Below are 18,475 nucleotides of genomic sequence, written 5' to 3'. Positions count from 1 at the left end.
CAATCCACATGTGTTAAGGTGGATTGGAGTGAAACATAAACTAAATTCCACCTCAATCCACTCCAATACATGTGGGGAGATGAATCCGACAACATCTAAACAAGACCTAAATCCTCTCCTCATGTAAACACGTAGTTAATCCACTCCAAGCACGAAGCTAATGTCGACCAAGTAGACGATGAAGCTAAAGACGATGGTGAAGGCAGCAGCTGTCCTGAGGGTCCAAAGTTAATAATCTCATCGAGGTGCAGGATGTATGGCCATATTCGCTTCTCTTATAATCCGTCCTTTTAAATTTATTTTTTCAGTTAGAACAGTGTTTTTCTCTCTTAACGAATCAGTCGGAACAATGTTTTAGCTTATTTTTCAGCGAAGCGAACGGGGTCTATGCCAGCGGCCCGCTCGGTGGAGGATGGTCACAACGATCGCCGCCTCTGTCGTCGCTTTCCACCTACCCCGCCATATATGGCGACGCCGGGGCGGCAAGCTCGATAGCAAGAATTGATGATGATGTTAGCACATATATGTTTTTTTCCCGTATGTTGCGATTTGCGGATGATGATGATGTTATCACATATATGTGCTATGCTTTTTTTATGACTACGATCAGAGCTTTACTGGTAAAGTAGACTAGGTGTAATTTTTCACAATTCGACACTCCCATGGACCTATGCTCATAGCCATCGTATTTTCCCCCATAGGCATTCATAACGCGAATCCAATGATTTCCAATTTCTTTGTCAATTTGTTTGTGAAATATGAAAACAATGCATGTTTTTTTTTGTCTATATGCTAAATGATTGTCAATTTGTATGAAATATTTCTATGTCAAGTTATATCTCTAGTGTTACTTTACAAATTGATTGGCACTAGCTTGTGATGGAATCCAATATGTCATTGGAGGCCCCTCTCGAGTCATTTGGTATCCAAAGTAATTCTTCAAAGTTAACAAAAAGATCGAGGAACTACACTCAACAAGAGGACGTCCAGTTGGTGTGAATCATGGGAGAACATTAGTAGTGATCATATCACTAACAATGATCAACCCTCAAAGGCATAGTGGAAACGAAACCATGCCAACAAAAAAAAATTATGAGTGATAGGAGTGTAAATTCTCTTGACCATAGTTGCGCACCGTTAATAGGAAGTGTCAGAAGTTTCATGCAATTTTTTAGGCGGTTGAGTGTTGCCATCCTAGCGACGTTCCACGAAAACTCTCTTTAGTGTTGCTATGGTGAGACCCTGTGGTGAGACATGAGCTTGCTTTGCATTCTTTACTCTTTATTTTTGATTTGGCCTAGCTGATGGCAGCCACAGGATAATGACAGTGAGGAGGCCTGCAATTCAATGCCAGACGGCGGACGTGCCAGGCTCGATCGAACCAATAATTCAGCAAAGTGACGGGCGACGGCGGTAAAAGAGAGCAAAGTTTTTCTTCGTACTCGTACGCACTGATTGATTGGACTTCGATGTGAGCATACAGTAATTGCCTGGTAGCCTGATAAGTGATAAGCACTGGCACGGCTGCAACAGCAAAAGGATCAGTCTGGTCCTCCATGGAGCGGTAACCAGCACAGCAGCGAGCGTGGAAACGTACTAGCGCAGCGTTTACAGCGACGAGCCGAAGCCGACCGGTGTAGAATGCTCCGCGTGCGTACGGGAAGCAGCAGCCGGATTCAGTCACGTCAATGCCGGACGAAGCAGCCGCCCGCCGGTTCTCGCTGAATCATTGGATCGGCCGTCGGTACTTTCTGGATGCCCAAATGTTGACATGTATTCCCTCCATCCGTCCCATAATATTTCATCTTCTAGCCTTCTTTAATTTGTGCCGGTCTCTCCTTGGATCAGCTGATGATCAGGGGAAGGTGAACCAGCTGTTGATCCCAGTCTCAAAATGTAAATGAAGGAAAATCAGTGCTTGAGTCCCCGCTTCCTCTAAAGCCAACGGTAGCGACCAACGCTTGTTTATTTGCTGCTAATGTTGCACGTAGCGTCTGCAGACAAACGTATAAAAAAATGGCATGACTCCATGCCCCTCTATAGAAGAAAGGTAATAACTGTCTTCCAAGCCATAATAGATTAATAGAAGGTCTTGACCCCTGATCACGATCACGACTCGCGCGGACACTACTCCGCAGGTCGTGTTTCCGGCATGACGATTGACGAAGCTCTGAAAAAGTGCACGCGGATCAATTACAGGATCTTCGTTGGCGTTCATTATTCAACGGTGGCAGCGTCACGGGATACAACCAAAGGTTGGCTGCTCTCTTTGACCCAGTGGTGTGACGCAGGGAAAGCTCGCAAAACCATCCAGGCATCTGAATTCTGAAGTGACACTGCCACATCTCACAGAGATTCTCAAACGACGTCAGAGACTTTGTTTTGTTTTAACCTACTCCCTCCGTCCCCAAATACAAGTCGCTGTATGATTCAAAAATTATCTCACAATACTTGACGTTATAGACCAACATATTAGTCTAATCATAGCCAACTTACGTCAAGCGGTCAGATCCTGTCCTCCACTCACCTGAAAGATGGATTAAAAAGCAAAAAAAAAAAAAAAAAAAAAACGTGTACCGATAGCCTCTACAGTGTGGAGAATTGAATAGAAAAATATTTTGAACTCCATTCTCCAGCACGTCACCATCACATGCGAGATTGCCATGTAGGGGTGTTAGGGTCTTCTTGCTTGGGCATTGGTTTTCGTGATAGCTTCTACAACGTCCTTTAATCTGGGACAGAGGAAGTACGTGAAAGACTTTGTTGGTGCTGCTCCGTCCATAAAAAATACTGTATAGTTTTTGTTTTTTCGAAGAGTCAAATCAAATAATATAAATCTTTTTTAAATAAATTGTATAAAAAATATTAACACAAATTAAATGTCATTAAATTAATTATACAATATTTTTATGTAAACTTTATTAGAGACATAAATATTAATATTATTTAGTATAAACTTAGTCAAACATAATTTAGCTTAGACCAGCACAAATCTTATAATTCCATCTTTTGTGGATGGTGGGAGAACTTATGTAAACAGATGTTGGAAGCCTTTTTGTCTTCACGTAACAATTTAATTTGTTTCTAATGTACTACGGTTTATGTCTACATTTGTATAAGGTTTTTAATTATGGGCTAAGCTCTTTAGTGATGGAGTCCTCAAAAAGCTATAAATACATGTAGGATCACTTGTTGGCCTAGAGGAGGTGAATAGGTCTGTCAAAACAAACGCTCAAACTTTTATTAAATTCACCCTGCGGAGGACGGCACTATCGGACTACGGCACTGCCGCACCTGCAGACAACTTTGAATCACAGTTCAAAATCCGTGAACAAAAACTTAGATCGGAGAAATTTCCTAGCTTACTGTAGGTATGACAATCACAGATCAAGAGCCAGAAGTGGTAGGAACACCACACACAAGTAGATCGACTAGAAACCCTATAAATCACCTCAACCACAATATATCATGCAAGTAATGTAGATCAAGCACAAGTAACACAATGATTTATCCCGTGGTTCAGCTCGCCACCAAGGCTTGCCTACCTCCACGTTGTTGAGGTTAGCCAATAAGGCTTAAGGCTTTCCAACCCTTCCTCGTTCTCAAATTAAGAGACTTAACTCTTGAGATGAGGGGTGAGTTTACTAACTTTAAGAGATGGTTACAAACCTCCCGGGGCTGCCATACAAGTTGGCAAGCTCCACAGGCGATGCTCTAGCCAGCTAGGAGCCAAGCTCCAAGAGTAACAAACACAACCACCGACCAAAACGTGAACCAAGTGCTCTTTAGAGTTAGGGAATCAATGGAGCTGCTCTCTAATCGAGTTTTGGACCCTTTTCCCTCAAGGATTGATAGGGAAATCAATGAATTTGCTTGGGGTTTAAGGTCAACAATGGAGGGAGAGAGAGTGCTCCTGCTCTGTTTTGGACGTGCTGAAGTGAGGAAGAAGAGACAGCATACCATTGGGGAGAAAGGGGAAGGGTATAAATAGCCCCTAGCCCCCAATGGTCACTTGAGTCGCTGTAATACCGCGGCTCAAGTGCGGCAGTGCCTCTCTTCAAGTGCGATAGTGCCGCGCCACGCAAGACAACAAGTGTAAACTACCTTGGTTGTGAATTTGAGGATGCATGTGTATGTTTGAGCACTTGGTAGCACATATTAGCTTAAGCATTATGTCCTCCCTTTATAGTATAGCTTTTGCTATACTCAAATTCAAAATATTAAAGAATTTAAACCTCCTTTGAGTTTGAAGCAATCTACATTTGTAATTGGGGACTCCTACGTTTCGTGTAGCATCCTCTAACATGAATTTCCGGCTTGTCATCTCGATAAATCTCATTAGTTCTCTAATTACGTGGTCATTATCACCAAAACCCATAATTAGGGCTTGATTGCACTTTCAATCTCCCCCTTTTTGGTGATTGATGACAACCCAATTAGAGCTTACAAAAGATATGAAATAAATACTGAGATTTTTTGAGCCATGGGTGTAGAGCCTCCCCCTAAGTATGTGAATAGAGAATTGAATTCTCAAATTAGCATAAGAAGCCAAGATTCATATTTTAGTGAAAGTGATGGGACTTCCCCTACATCCACGCTCATGTGGGGTGCTGCATACTGTGTCAGGTATATAAAACGTGATGCAAATGACAGTTTATGCACAACATGGTTTGCTATTACAGCTGGGTGCGGCATTGTCGTATCAGAGTGCGGCACTGCCGCACTTGCTGTAACAGCATAGATCAGAACAGACATCACACAATATGTGATACATATAAAGATATACATTCTAGCACAATTGTATAAAAAACGACAGCATAGATTAATATATGTCCATATCCCACACATATATAAAGTACTTAAGTAGCATTATTATATAAATATAGTTTTTAATGGACTCTCAAACTCTCACCTAATGAAGACTACTCTAAATGGATACGAACATGACCCTAGCTGCAACAACCTCCTCTCTATGGTGTCAAAAAAGTTGTTGACCCCTCTAATTTTCTCCTCCTTTGGTATAAAACACCAAAAAGAGAAGAAAAAAGAAAGACCAACACTCATTCCTCATCCTCTTGGATCGTGTCCCAATCAACATCATTGCCACCAGCAGCTTCACTAGCACCTGCGACGTCCTCCTCTCCACCACCATCATCATCATCATCGGAGGAGGAAGAAGAAGACACTGGCAATGAGTGATTGAAATGTGGCACTCACGCCTGGTGCTCCTCCTCATGGACTGCAAGGTAGATCTCAAACTGGTGTGTGGATCAAGCTCTAGCTCCTCCTCCTCCTCCTCACCCTCTAAATCTGTCTCAAAAAGGCTAGGGAGGTCATCAAACCTCGACGGTGACTGAACTGGAGAAAGAGGTGGCAGCCCTACACGCTCTCTAGCCTCCTGGTTCGCTTCATGGTTCTCCAACTGGTCTTGATATGCGGTTCTCGCTGCATAAGTGCATGTGGTGAAGATGGCCTTGATCCACTTTCCAAATTTCTCTATCATCTTTTCCTTGCGAGACCTAGAGCAGGACAACTCAAGCACATCCTCAACTGATGGGGAGCATCTCACTGCTCTGCTAGCACCTGCCCCTTAGGTATTCTCAATTTTGTAGACGGTGTGAAGACCATCTTTCTCAAATTTATAGCCAGTGACCCTCTCAATCATAAACATGAGATAGGGGCATAGGGTATCCCCTTTCTCCCATCCTCCATGGTGTTCCTCAGCTCACACCACATGAAGCGAGGGACATTAAACATGTCACCTCCAGGAGCAAATCTAGCAAGCACATTCCTCACATATACATTAATATCAGAAGTTGATCCATCTTTGGGATTGATAGTGTGCCTGATCAAATTATTCAGAATATAATAATAGCTCTTCAGGCCACTAACCTTTCCATCTACACTTCTCCTGTCAATCCACATATATGCAATGTCGTGGATCTCAGCTCTAGCCTCATCATGAATGTAAGTGAAGCCTCACTCCTCCTCTCCAAAACCAAGGATTCGGCTAAAGGTCACAAAATCAACTCTATAATGTCATCCCTCAGTCATCCAGTGAATCTCATCAGTGTAGATGCTATAGAAGAAAGTGGAATGGAACTGGGCTAGCACTTCCTCACTCCAATTATATCTGAAGCTCATAATATCAGTGAGGCCAAACAACTCACAAGCCTTGATCACCTAATTGAATTCTGGCACATTCTTTGCCTTCATCTTCTCTCAATCAACATACTGCATCTTGACAACTTTGGATTTCTTGGAGTTGAAGTTCACAGATGCATAGAAGTTGGAATGAAACTCATTCCAAAACCTATAGTCTATCTCCAAATCCTTTGGCTGCCCATAAGGATTGTTTTCACGTGCTTCCTCCACCATCTTCAGCTTTCCTGCATAGTTAAGCATGGGATGAGCACGTGTGTCAACAGGACACTTCATGACTACATCCTCAGAATACTCTCTGATCTAGCTCCTATCAAACTCCTCAAGATGAGGTGGAGTATCTGGGTAAGCACTAGAAGGAATAGTGCGGTCAACCCTCTCCAAGTTCTCCTCATCCTGGATCATCTGATCTCTCCATCCCCTGTCTCTAGCAATATCTCTACCTGCTGCACTACTGCTGCCCCCTGTGGTCCTACCATGACCACGATGAGGCATCTGCTTATCCCGAGGCTCTATCATCTTCCTCATCCCCCTCCGGTCATCATCACCTTCGGAGGCCATCTATGCAAAAACATAGACCAAAATGAGAAATTGTACAAATGGAGAGTAGGAGTTACCCTATAAAGCAAGTTAAGTAATCAAGAAGAGTCAACGTGCAAGCAAAAGAAGCAGCTGATGAGGTAATGCCCCCAGATGTGCGGCACTGCCGCACCTAGAAGTGGCATTGCCGCACCAGCTGTTTCACCAAGACTGCACTTTGCATATTCTTGTCTACTAAACTTACTTCATAATTTAACTCCTAGCCCACTATACAATCTCAGAAAGCATATGCATGTCTATGTCATCGATTCATCTAGATATGATTAAGAGAAAATCTAGTAATCATGAATCTTAGCATTGTGTGCTAAGTGAAATAGATAAAGTGAGTCAACCATTAAACCAGGAGTGTAGCATTGCCATCTTTGCCACTGAGGTGTGGCACTGCCTCACTGAGGGTGCGGCACTGCCGCAACAGTCAGTTTGGTTTCAAAGTTGAATCACGATTTCTACTTCAATCAATCCTCAATACACCATCCAAACTACTATATACCTTCTAATCAACCATCCAAGACATTGCATAGATCGAGAAGGATTTAGGGTTTCACCTTGGTTTTCACGGATTGAGGAGGAAAGAGATGAAATGGCTCCATCCATGAGCTACAGCTGTTGCTGGTGATGATGTAGAAGAATAGAAGCAGGCCATGGTAATACCGGAGGTGGCAGCGTGGCTGGATAGAGCGGCAGCGGCGGCTCGCTGTGCGCGCGTGGAGGAGAAGAGAGGCGGCGGCTGGGAGATAGGAGAGGAGAAGGTTATCTAGGGCCAGGTAAAATAGGTAGAAAAGATGCCCCCATGGTAACAATTGATATGGGCTGAATTTCTAGTTGAAATTCAAAGTGTGACACTACCGCAGTCCACACGCGGCACTACCGCAGGGCAGGCGCGGCACTGCCGCACTCCCCATTATAGCAAATTTAGCTACTAACTAAATACCTTTATATATAGGATATGGACACATATCTCAAGCACACTATGATCAGCAATAAATAATCAATACAAACAATGATCATAATGCACTTGTTTCTTATGATAAAACATTTTAAGCACAATATTTATACTTTTGCAATTCATTTCTTCTATCCATGCTAGTTCATCAATTAAGGTGTGCTATAGTTCAAACCACGTTATGAGAATCAAGTATATTTAGCTCACTACGCAAAGCACAAAACCTTGACTCATCAAGAGGCTTAGTGAAGATATTGGCTAGTTGCTTTTTGGTGCTCACATGATGAATTTTGATATCTCCTTTGGTTTCATGGTCTCTAAAGAAATGATATCGGATGTCTATTTGCTTAGTTCTTGAGTGGCTTATGGGATTGTTGGCTAACTTTATGGCACTTTTGTTGTCACACAAGAGTAGGATTTTTGTGAAGTGACATCTGAAATCTTGAAGGGTTTGCCTCATCGAAAGTAGTTGAGCACTACATGCACCAGCTGCAACATACTCGGCATCGGCGGTGGAAAGGGCTACACAATTTTGCTTTTTAGAACTCCAAGACACTAGGGACCGTCCAAGGAATTTACATGTCCTAAAGTGCTTTTTTGATCTACTTTGCAACCAGCGTAATCAGAATCCAAATACCCAAGTAGATCAAACCTAGAGCCCTTAGGATACCATAAACCAAGGTTAGGAGTGTGTACTAAATATCTCAAGATTCTCTTAACGGCCACTAAGTGACACTCTTTTGAGTTAGCTTGAAATCTAGCACACATGCACACACTAAGCATAATATCAGGCCTAGATGCGCACAAATAAAGTAGAGAGCCAATTATGGAGCGATATACCTTAGTATCCATGGCTTTCCCTTCATCATTGAGATCTAGATGTCCATTGGTTGGCATGGGAGTTTTGATAAGCTTAGCATTCACCATGTCAAACTTCTTGAGCATATCATGGGTGTACTTCGTTTGGCTAATAAAAGTTCTATCCTTCACTTGCTTGATTTGAAATCCAAGGAAGAACTTTAATTCATGGACATCTCAAATCTCTTGGTCATGATCCAACTAAATTCCTCACAAAAAGAATAATGAGTACTACCAAATATTATGTCATCGACATATATTGGGCACACAAATATATCTTTGCCAACTTTATGAGTGAAAAGGGTAGGATCGGCTTTGCCTATTTCAAAGCCTTGTTTAAGCAAGAATTCCTTAAGGCATTCATACCATGCTCTTGGTGCTTGCTTAAGCCCATAGAGCACCTTTTGAAGTGTGTAGACATGGTTGGGAAACTTGTGATCTTCAAAGCCCGATGGTTGCTCAACATAGACAAGTTCTTGAATAGGTCCATTGAGAAATGCACTCTTCACATCCATTTGATATAGCTTGAAGTTGTGATGAGCGGCAAAGGCTAGAAGCATTCGAATTGCTTCAAGTCTTGCCACCGCTGCATATGTTTCTTCAAAGTCCAAGCCCTCTACTTGAGTGAAACCTTGAGCAACCAACCTTGCCTTGTTCCTTGTCACCACTCCATTCTCATCTTGCTTGTTGCAGAAGACCCACTTGGTGCTAATAATATTGGTATTGGGTCATTACACCAAAGTCCACACTTGGTTTCTTTTGAAGTTATTGAGCTCTTCTTGCATGGCCACCACCCAATCCGGGTCTCCAAGTGCTTGTTCTACCTTAAGAGGCTCCAAAGAGGAAACAAACGAGTAATATTGATAAAAGTTTGCTAAATGTGAACGAGTTGTTACCCGGGATGATCTTGTTGTATTGTTTGCCTTAGCTTTGGATGCTCAATGGCCTCTTGTTCATCTTCTGGATCTTCATCATCATCTTGTTTAAATATGGGTTGTAGATTTTGTCCACGAGCTCTAGTCGAATTAGCTGTTGCTGACTGTGTAGGTGCAGCACTGCCGCCCTCAAGTGCGGCACTATCGTGCTCTAGAGGTGCAACGGGTGTTTGCTGCAGTGTAGCATCAGGTACGTCAGCGGAAATTGGTGCAGCAACAACTTGAGGAATCTCTACTTTGGTGGCTTCATCTTCTTGTGGTCTAATATCACCAATTGCCAATTGCTTGATTGCTTCATATGGTGGATCCTCCTTTCCTACAACACTTGAATCAACTTAGTCTACTTGAGAGCCATTAGATTCATCAAATGTCATGTCTACCACAATCTCAACTCTTCTAGAGGTTTTGTTGAAGACACGGTAGGCATACTCATTTGATCCATAACCAAGTAGAAAACCTTCATCAACTTTAGGTGCAAACTTAGAGATTTTGGGTTTCTTGTTAAGTATGAAACACTTGCACCCAAACACTCTAAAGTAGGACACCTTAGGCTTGTTATTGGTTAGAAGCTCATGTGAAGTTTTCTTCAACTTCTTGTGTAGGTAGAGGCGGTTGATGGCATGGCAAGCGGTGTTGACGGTGTCACACCAAAAGATGTCTGGTGTCTTGTACTCATCTAGCATTGTTCTTGCCATGTAAATGAGTGCACAGTTCTTCCTCTCTACTATGCCATTTTGTTGAGGGGTGTATGGAGTTGAAAACTCATGCTTGATGCCCTCTTCATCAAGAAACTCCTCAACTAGAGTATTCTTGAATTTGGTCCCATTGTCGCTTCTCACTTTCTTGATGGGAAGACCAAACTCCTTTTGAGCTCTTCCAACAAATATCTCCACTGTCGGTGCAGAAAGTGACCAACACGTAAATATTTATAGTTTTGCCATACGTTGTGATCGGAGGTGGCCTAGCACTCAATGATACAGGATTTATACTGGTTTAGGCAACGTGCCCTACATCCAGTTTGAGTCGGTCGGTGACTTTATTCCTGAGCCCAGGTGCTCGAAGTCTGCAGTGGGGTTACAAACGAGAGGGAGAAAGATGGGGTGTATAAGAGGTCCGGTCGGCTTTGGTCAGAAGGGCCGAGAGTGACAGGAGCTCCGCTATGAGCTAAGTGTTCAAGCATGTGCTTGAGGTCCAAACCTAGCGGTTCTATCATTGTGAGCTAGTGAACTTGATCGATCTAATGAATCTAAAGGGACTAGGCTTGAATCAACTGGGTCTATTGGGAGAGAGCGCGTCCCCTTTTATAGATGAAGGGGATGGCCTTACAAGTGAGAGGGAGAGAGTACGAATGCTTCTAAGCCTTGTTGCCCACGCCGACGGGTACAGGATGATGGTAGGCGGCCACAATACTGTTGGATGTCAGATGCACCTGGGAGGTTCCATCATCCTTCTTTGGGCATGGCTGATGTCAGTACCCGTATATACTGTTGAATCCTAGAGGCATGTGAGGAGTTCCACCATGTGCACTCGGTATGGTAAATCCTGGCGCCCACAACACTATTGATACCTATAGGCATGTGGGGGGAGCCTTACCGTATGGGAGTTTAATGGCGCTCGCAATACTGTAGGGAAATGTAGGCGCCTACAACACTGTTTGTGTTAGGGCGGTTGCAGAGTGTTGTTCCTGCAGGTGCATAGGGTATGGTCCCTGGTATCGTGGTTTGACTTGTGCTCCTTGCCCTGCTTTCCCCGCACGTCTCCTGGTAATGGAGACGGGGATCCCGATCTTCCGTCAGGTGATGGTAACTATCATTGTGGCGGAGAATGACACACCGATCTGGCTTCAGATCAAAAGATCGAACCCTGTAATCTTAGCAGCACCGTTCCTCTAGTTATCAACCAAGACACGGATCCGGTTGACCTCGCCAAGAAGGCTAATCCCTGCCTGCGCAACGAAGAACACAAGCAAGAACAGGAAAGAAAGCAACCAAATTGCAGATGAATGATTAATCTCACGAGTTGGGGTCTCACAAACTGATGAACGGCGAAACTGTTCTTGACAGAATAATCTAAGTAAAACCCAAAACCTAATGACAATGGTGGCGTATGATTATAAAGGTCCTAGGGTCATCACCTACCCTGGACGCGCCCCCTAATGGGCCCAAACGCGATACACGGCCCAACGGACCAAAAGAAAGTGTCGCAGCACCCTGGCAGATTCTGGACGCTAACTTGTTTCGATGATTACCGTTGATTCCGAAGAGCTTTTGACGTGAAACCACTTGGATTGGCTTCCTTATCAAATTATATTTCCATCCATATGTGGATCATTGAAAACGGAGTCTGGATGTGTCCTGGGTGACCAGTTTAAGGCAGACTGGTCCTAGATTCCGAGGCAGACTCGAACTTGAGTTGCTTTGGGCCTCCACCTCAGGGACTCGAACCGAAGTAGCCTCGGGCCTCCTTCTTGACTTGGACACCCTTGCTGGCCTTCTTCCCCTCCATCCCATGTGCCAAACATAGTCATATGCATGGGTGTCATGTCCTCATCACCTGGTCCCTACCGAGCGGGCATCCCTGGTCGGTTGATCCTAGTCAGCTCTGATCGTGCCAGTCGGAGAAGAGCGGTGAGCAGGGGTTGGGTGTATCTCGGTCAGAGAGTGCGGGGTCAGAGTCAAAAGCGGCGCTTTTGGCTAGGCCTTCCGGTTGAAGGGGCCGTCTGGAGGTGGGCTGGTGACTAAAGCGAGCGCTCTAGTCGGATAGGTGAAAGGTCCTTGTTTGGTTTTGGTAATTGAGTGACAACTTAGGTGGACTAATTGTATTTATGTGAGATACACAGGTGATTAGTCCACAGATACATGTGTGTGAGCAACATATGCCATGAAGGTGAAAATGGCTTGGAAATGTTGCAAAGCTCACACATGTGATGATGAAGGAGCTTAAATGCACATGAGACATGACATTGAGTCATGTGATCAAGGTGGAGAAGATCAAGACAAGACTTGGCTTGATGGACCGGTTGCAAGCGTGAAGGGCAAGTCGAAGGCTTTGGAGTGATGGACCGCATGGCGGTGAAGCTTGAGCAAGACTTGGCGCCGATGGACGATGGCAACGGTGAAGAGCAAGTAGAGTCAAGATCGATGAACTAATATGATCATGTGATGATATGAAGTGGATCATATCATTGTTGATCATGTTGGTGCATGTGTTGCATCGACATTGAAGGAGATGGAATGGAATGTGCAAGGCAAAGGTATAACCTAGGGCATTTCATTTCACCGGTCATAGGTGTGTAGATAAGTTTATGACCAGGTTTAGGATAGATGGCCGTACTATCAAGAGGGGCAAACCTGTTTGCATATTGGTCATCTAGTGCCACTCGAGTGATCTAACTTTGCATTGTCGCTAGGATCGAGTGGCGTGGCAAGTTGAGTGGCTAACATCCTTTAGGAAATGATTGTGAAAATGCTAACACACTTACACATGGTGGTGTACACTTGGTGGTGTTGGCACATTTACAAAGGAGGTGGTGTTTGTAGGGGTGAGATGGGTTTGGTGTTGGCACATGATTCGGCACTTTTGGGAAAATGGAATGCCTATTTTCTATTGCGCCGGATGCAAATTCTTATGATTGGCACATTGGAGCAAGGGTGAAGAAGTTAGAAGTGAAAACGAGCTGACCGCGAAGACGCTGGCGTCGGTCAACTGACCGGACGCTAGGTCTGAAAGCACCAGATGCTGGTAGGGTGCGTCCGGTCAGGCTGACGTACGGTGACGCAGAAGCTGGAGTGTGACTGGACGCTGGGCTGCGTCCGATCAAGTGTGACCGGACGCATCTGGTCGAGGTCGGTACCTTACTGGAAACGACCGGATGCTGGGGGTTCAGCGTCCGGTCAGTTGAAGCTGCTGCATCCGGTCAGGTCAAGTGACCATTGGAATCGGGACACATGGTCATCTGCGAGCGACCGGACGCTGGGGTCTAGCGTCCGGTCAACATGACCGGAGTGTCCTGTCAGCCCGATTTTTGCCCAGTGAAGGGGTAACGGCTAGTTTAGCCCTTGGGGCTATAAATAGAAGTGGCCTTCGGCCATGGCCGAGAAAGAGCACCTTGGGGGACTTTGTGTCCATGCTTGAGAGTGCTTAGGAGCCCTCCATCTCACACATACTTGATAGCGATCATCCGATTGTGTGAGTGAGCGATTCTAGTGCGATTGCATCGTGAGGTTGCATCGAGTGGCACTAGGTGATCGAGTTGCAAGCCAGTGGTGCTTGTTACTCTTGGAGGTTGCCACCTCCTAGATGGCTTGGTGGTGGTCTCCATCGAAGCGCGCAAGAAGCTTATGCGGTGCTCCGGAGAAGTGCTTGTGAGGGGCATTGTGCTCGCCCCGCGGGAGCCGCGAAGAGCAACTCTAGTAAAGCGTGTCATTGAGCTACCCTCACTTCCGGGGTAGGTTCTTGCGGCGCCCAACATGTGGGCTTAGCGGGTGATGCTAATTAGCCGCCGAACCACCAAGTGAGCGGTCGACACAACGGGGACTAGCGTGTTGGCAAACACATGAACCTCGGGAGAAAAATCATCGTGTCAACCTTATTCTTCCCGTTGGTTTGCATCCTCATTACACAAGCTTGCAATTACTTTTATACATATTAAGCTTGTGTAGTTGCTCTTGTAATTAGATAGCTTGTGTAGCTTGCTAATTACCTTCTTGCTTGTGTAGCATAGAAGTAGCTCCCTTGCGTGGCTAATTTGGTTTTAGTAACCTTGTTAGTCACATTGCTTAGTTTGTGTAGCTAAGTTTTTTGCGCTCTCTAATTAGGCATTGGTTGCCTTGTTATTGAGCATTGCTAGTGAGCTTAGTTAGCTTTGTGCTTTTGCTTACTAGCATGTGTAGGAGCTCCCTTGTTGCTTAAAGTACTAGTGGCATAGGTTTGCGTAACCTTGCTCCTAGAATTGGTTAGGTGAGCTCTAGCTAGCCCGGCACCTTTGTTGCTTGATTAGTATCTTTGGAAGGTGCTAGAGAACATAGATAGAGGGGTGTAGTCTTGGCTAGACCGATAGTTATAATTCAGCACTTGTTTTGGTTAGCCGACGCGATTAATTTTAGAAAAGACTATTCACCCCCCCTCTAGTCCGCCATCTCGACCCTTCAATAGGTGGACCGGAGTCAGAAAACGGGCGTTGTTCCTCCTCGGCCTGACCTTTCAGTCGGAGATTGGATCACTCCCCGACCTATCACTCCGATACTTGGGCCGGCCCATAAGTTGTGCGTTACCAGTTTGGACCGAGCCTTTGTTTGGGAAGCCAGTCCCCGAGGGACCCCGGGTTTATGAACCCAACAGGAGCCCCCGAGCACCCGGGCGATTCAGGAAGAATCATCTAGGGTATTTTTACCTTGGCGGAGGGTGCGCGCGAGCGCACCTGTGGGTGTAGCCCTCGAGCCCCGGGTGGTTTGGGTAGAACCGTTTGGGGGTTTTCCCGTGTCACCAATGGGGGAGGTTTTTTGCTTTGTCGACGGGTGCGAGCGCACCCGTGGGTGTAGCCCCCGAGCCCCTTGGGCGGTTTGGGCAGAACCATCTAGGGGGTGTTTGTTAGCGGGCGTGTGTGTGTGTTTTTACTTAAGACAGAGTTTGTCAACCAAGGCGTCGTTGTGCAGCCAAGGTGGTTAGGCGTGGGGATCGGATGAGACGGAGCTCGCGGATCCTTGCGTCGGTGCATGCCGTGGGATCGTGCGAGGTAGTTAGTTCATTTGTTTAGGGATCAGGCGAGGCGATAAGGCGGTGCTCACAGATTCTGGCCTCGGTGCAACCTGCGTAGTCGAGGAAGTCAGTTTGTTAGTTTAGGGATCAGGCGAGGCGACAAGGCGATGCTCGTGGATCCTGATGGGGCGAGATCGGGGTCATAGACCTAGGTAGTTTTTGGAGCACAGTCGGAGCGTAGCTGGATGGGGCGAGATCAGGGTCGCAGACCTAGGCATTTTGGAGCATAGTCAAAGCGTCGCTGGATGGGGCGAGATTGGGGTCACAGACCTGGGCGTTTTGGAGTGCAATCGGAGTGTAGCCGGATGGGGCGAGATCGGGGTCGCAGACCCGGGCGTTTTGGAGCACAACGAAGTATAGCCGGATGGGGCGAGTTTAGGGTCATAGACCCAGGCGTGTTGGTTTTGTTTCTTTAGCCTATTTTTTGTCGTGTTGGTTTTCTGTTTCTTGTCGTGTTGGTTTTCTTTCTTCAGCCTATTTTTGAGCTTGTGGCCCTTCTTTCAGAGCTAGGCAGAAAGGTGAGGTTGTTGGAGCAGAACCTGGAGATGATCAAGGCGACTTTTAGCCAGAATGCAAAGGAGCTGGGCAAGTCCCATGAAGAGCGACGTGCGCTCAAGAGGAAACTTGACCTGATCCGCAATGTTGCCCAGCTGGTCGTCTTAGAGATCTTCGGGTCGGTGCCAAGCACTAGCGCGCCCGCCGTCCAGCTGGTGGAGGTCCCGGATGTAGTCCGGGACCTTATCACGAGTGGGCTATTCTACAGAGCGTCGGGGGTGCTAATGTTGGTGGCGATGCACCACCTGAACCTGGACTTCACCACTATCTACAGTGGGTATGCTGAAGGCTTGAGCACGGAGGACATCTAATCGATCGGGGAGGGCTTGCTATCGCACGCAAGGTCGGTGGCAGAGCAAGTCTCTGCCTAGTGGGTTATGGATGTCTGCCGTGAAGACATGGCCAGAAGCATGCGTGGAGAGGACGTTGCCTAGCCTAGGGATGGCACGGAGCCTGTGTCAAAGGTGGACATCGCCCAGGCTTCGACCGAGCCGAATGTGGTCCTTCTTGGAAGTGAGCAGACCGCGCCTTCGTCGGTCGCACCGACAGCAGATGCCACCGAGCCGGTCCAATAGCTTGTGAAATATAAGTAGTTTAGTGAACATAAAAAGTTTAAGTTCATGGGGGAGCCCCCGTGTAAATGTTCTTGTGTGCTTAATGACTACGGTTGGTTTTGTTTTCTATGATGGAGTCACTCCGTTCGGGAAAGCTTGTTCCTCCTTTTGTTCCTTAGTTTTTCCTTAGCATAATTTTGTTTTTTGTTCTTTAATTCTCGTACCTGCTTGTTTGTCCCGTAGGCTACAACCTTGGGAGTCTAGGGCGTGTCCTATGAGGCTCAACTACTCATAACCATAGGGAAAGGTGGGGTGCGATCGGTCAGAATATTTTAAAGCAAAGCTACGTAAGGCAAATTAAAGAAACGAACTACCCTTTTGGTTGGGTAGGAAGGAATTTCACCATATGATAGTAAACAAAATATAGAGGTAGTAGTGTACTCTAGTGGAGCCCCCAAGTGCCCCAGGGCGAAAAGTGTTTGGGTCAGGGTGCTTTTATAGGAGCATACACTAAGTAAATAATGGTAAGACTGAAACTTAGGGGAAGACAAACGACATAGTTGTTCCAAGCGTTCGGAGAGAATGTTGTTGTTGTTGTCCTTCGGTCGGTAGGCGTCTGGTCAGATCTCTTCAACCTTTAGTCGTCCGGATCCCTACCCGCTGCTCCCTCTTTCTCGGTCGCTGCTTCTTCGCCTTTTTCTTCCTTTGGCCTGCCAGCCTACCGCAGAAAGTGCTTGAGGAGCTAGCAGTCCTTGTAGAGGTGTTTAACGGGGTAGTCATGGTTGGTGCACGGGCTCTCCATGGGCTCGTGGAAGTGACCTGGAGGGTCCTACTAGGGCTACGTGCCCATGTGATCAGTCGTGGCGTCCAATGTAGAGTTGGCCGATCGGCGGTGATCCTTTCTATTCTTTTTCCCCCTCTGTGTGGAGGGGCCCTCGTCCTGATCCTAGCGCTTGGCCTTTCCTTTTCCCTGGCCTTCGTTGGAGCGCAGCGGGAGCGGCGCTCACTGAAGGTTTTGGACAAAGGTCCACAGTCCAGGGCCATTAGGGCTGGGACTCTGGTCGCTGCTACATGTGTCTCGGTTTGGCCTGAGCCATGCATAGATAGGCGGTCGGTACGGAGCGGTCATCAAGTCAAGACGAGGTGCCAATGCAGTCTCCTATGCCACGCTTGGTGGTCATCATCAGGTGGAGCGACCCATCTGCTGCGTCCCCATTCCCCTGGTGGAGAGTGAGGTCATGAGTTGGTGTCGTGATATGGAGCTCTCCGCTTGTTGCACAGCGACGGTCTCCACTAGTGCCCAGAGGTTTCAGTGGATCGCCTATTCATGAGGGTCATTCGGCACGGACAAGCCACGCAGAAGCATTGCCACGGCGGCGATGTTTTGACTGGCCTAAGTGAACTATGGGGGATCGGTCCCCTATCCATGGTGTTGCTCTGGACCTGATGGGCGCGACCTTGGGCGCCGCTCATCGGTTTATGCGCATGGGGCACAGTATGGTGCGCCGAGCGCGCTGGCGCAGTCGGTTGCTGATGCAGCCACTGTTGTCGTGGTGCCTTGCCATGGTCCCGTGTGAGCTCAGGGGTCTTCGCATGAGAGTCTAGTGAGGTGTAAGTCTGTGAGGGCTCTGCTTTTGTAGGTGGGTGTCCCAGAGCGTCCGCCATGGCGCACTCCTAGGACGGACGGTGGCTAGGTGCCATGTCGCCAACGCTGGAGTCGTCACTCTCGCTATCGTCATCCATGAGGTCGAGGAAACTGGTGGGAGCATAGCTCGCCATCCCCACAAATTTGGATGCGAGAGGGGGCAGTGCTGGCATCCTTTGGAGCCCCCAGGCATATGCATCCGTGGAAGACACGAGGCCGTAGGGGAACCGGTCGTATGGTGGTCACGTTGGGGACAATGGGGTTCCTCTGGATAATCGACGGAAGATAGAGAATAGTAAGTAAATAACAGCATGTACATTACTCACTGTAGGGTTTGAGCAGAGAGTTTGCTCAGAAAGAAGCGCAGATGCCGCGTAGTCAAAGTCGTGCATCCCAAAGTCGATGGAGGGCGCCCCTCCGACGGGTGCCAGGACTTAAGCCTCCTCGCGGAGGTGTAGTACACCGA

Source organism: Miscanthus floridulus, chromosome 1 (genome assembly GCF_019320115.1).
Source record: "Miscanthus floridulus cultivar M001 chromosome 1, ASM1932011v1, whole genome shotgun sequence".
NCBI classification, from domain to species: Eukaryota; Viridiplantae; Streptophyta; class Magnoliopsida; order Poales; family Poaceae; genus Miscanthus; species Miscanthus floridulus.
Note: the sequence above shows the minus strand (reverse complement) of the source record.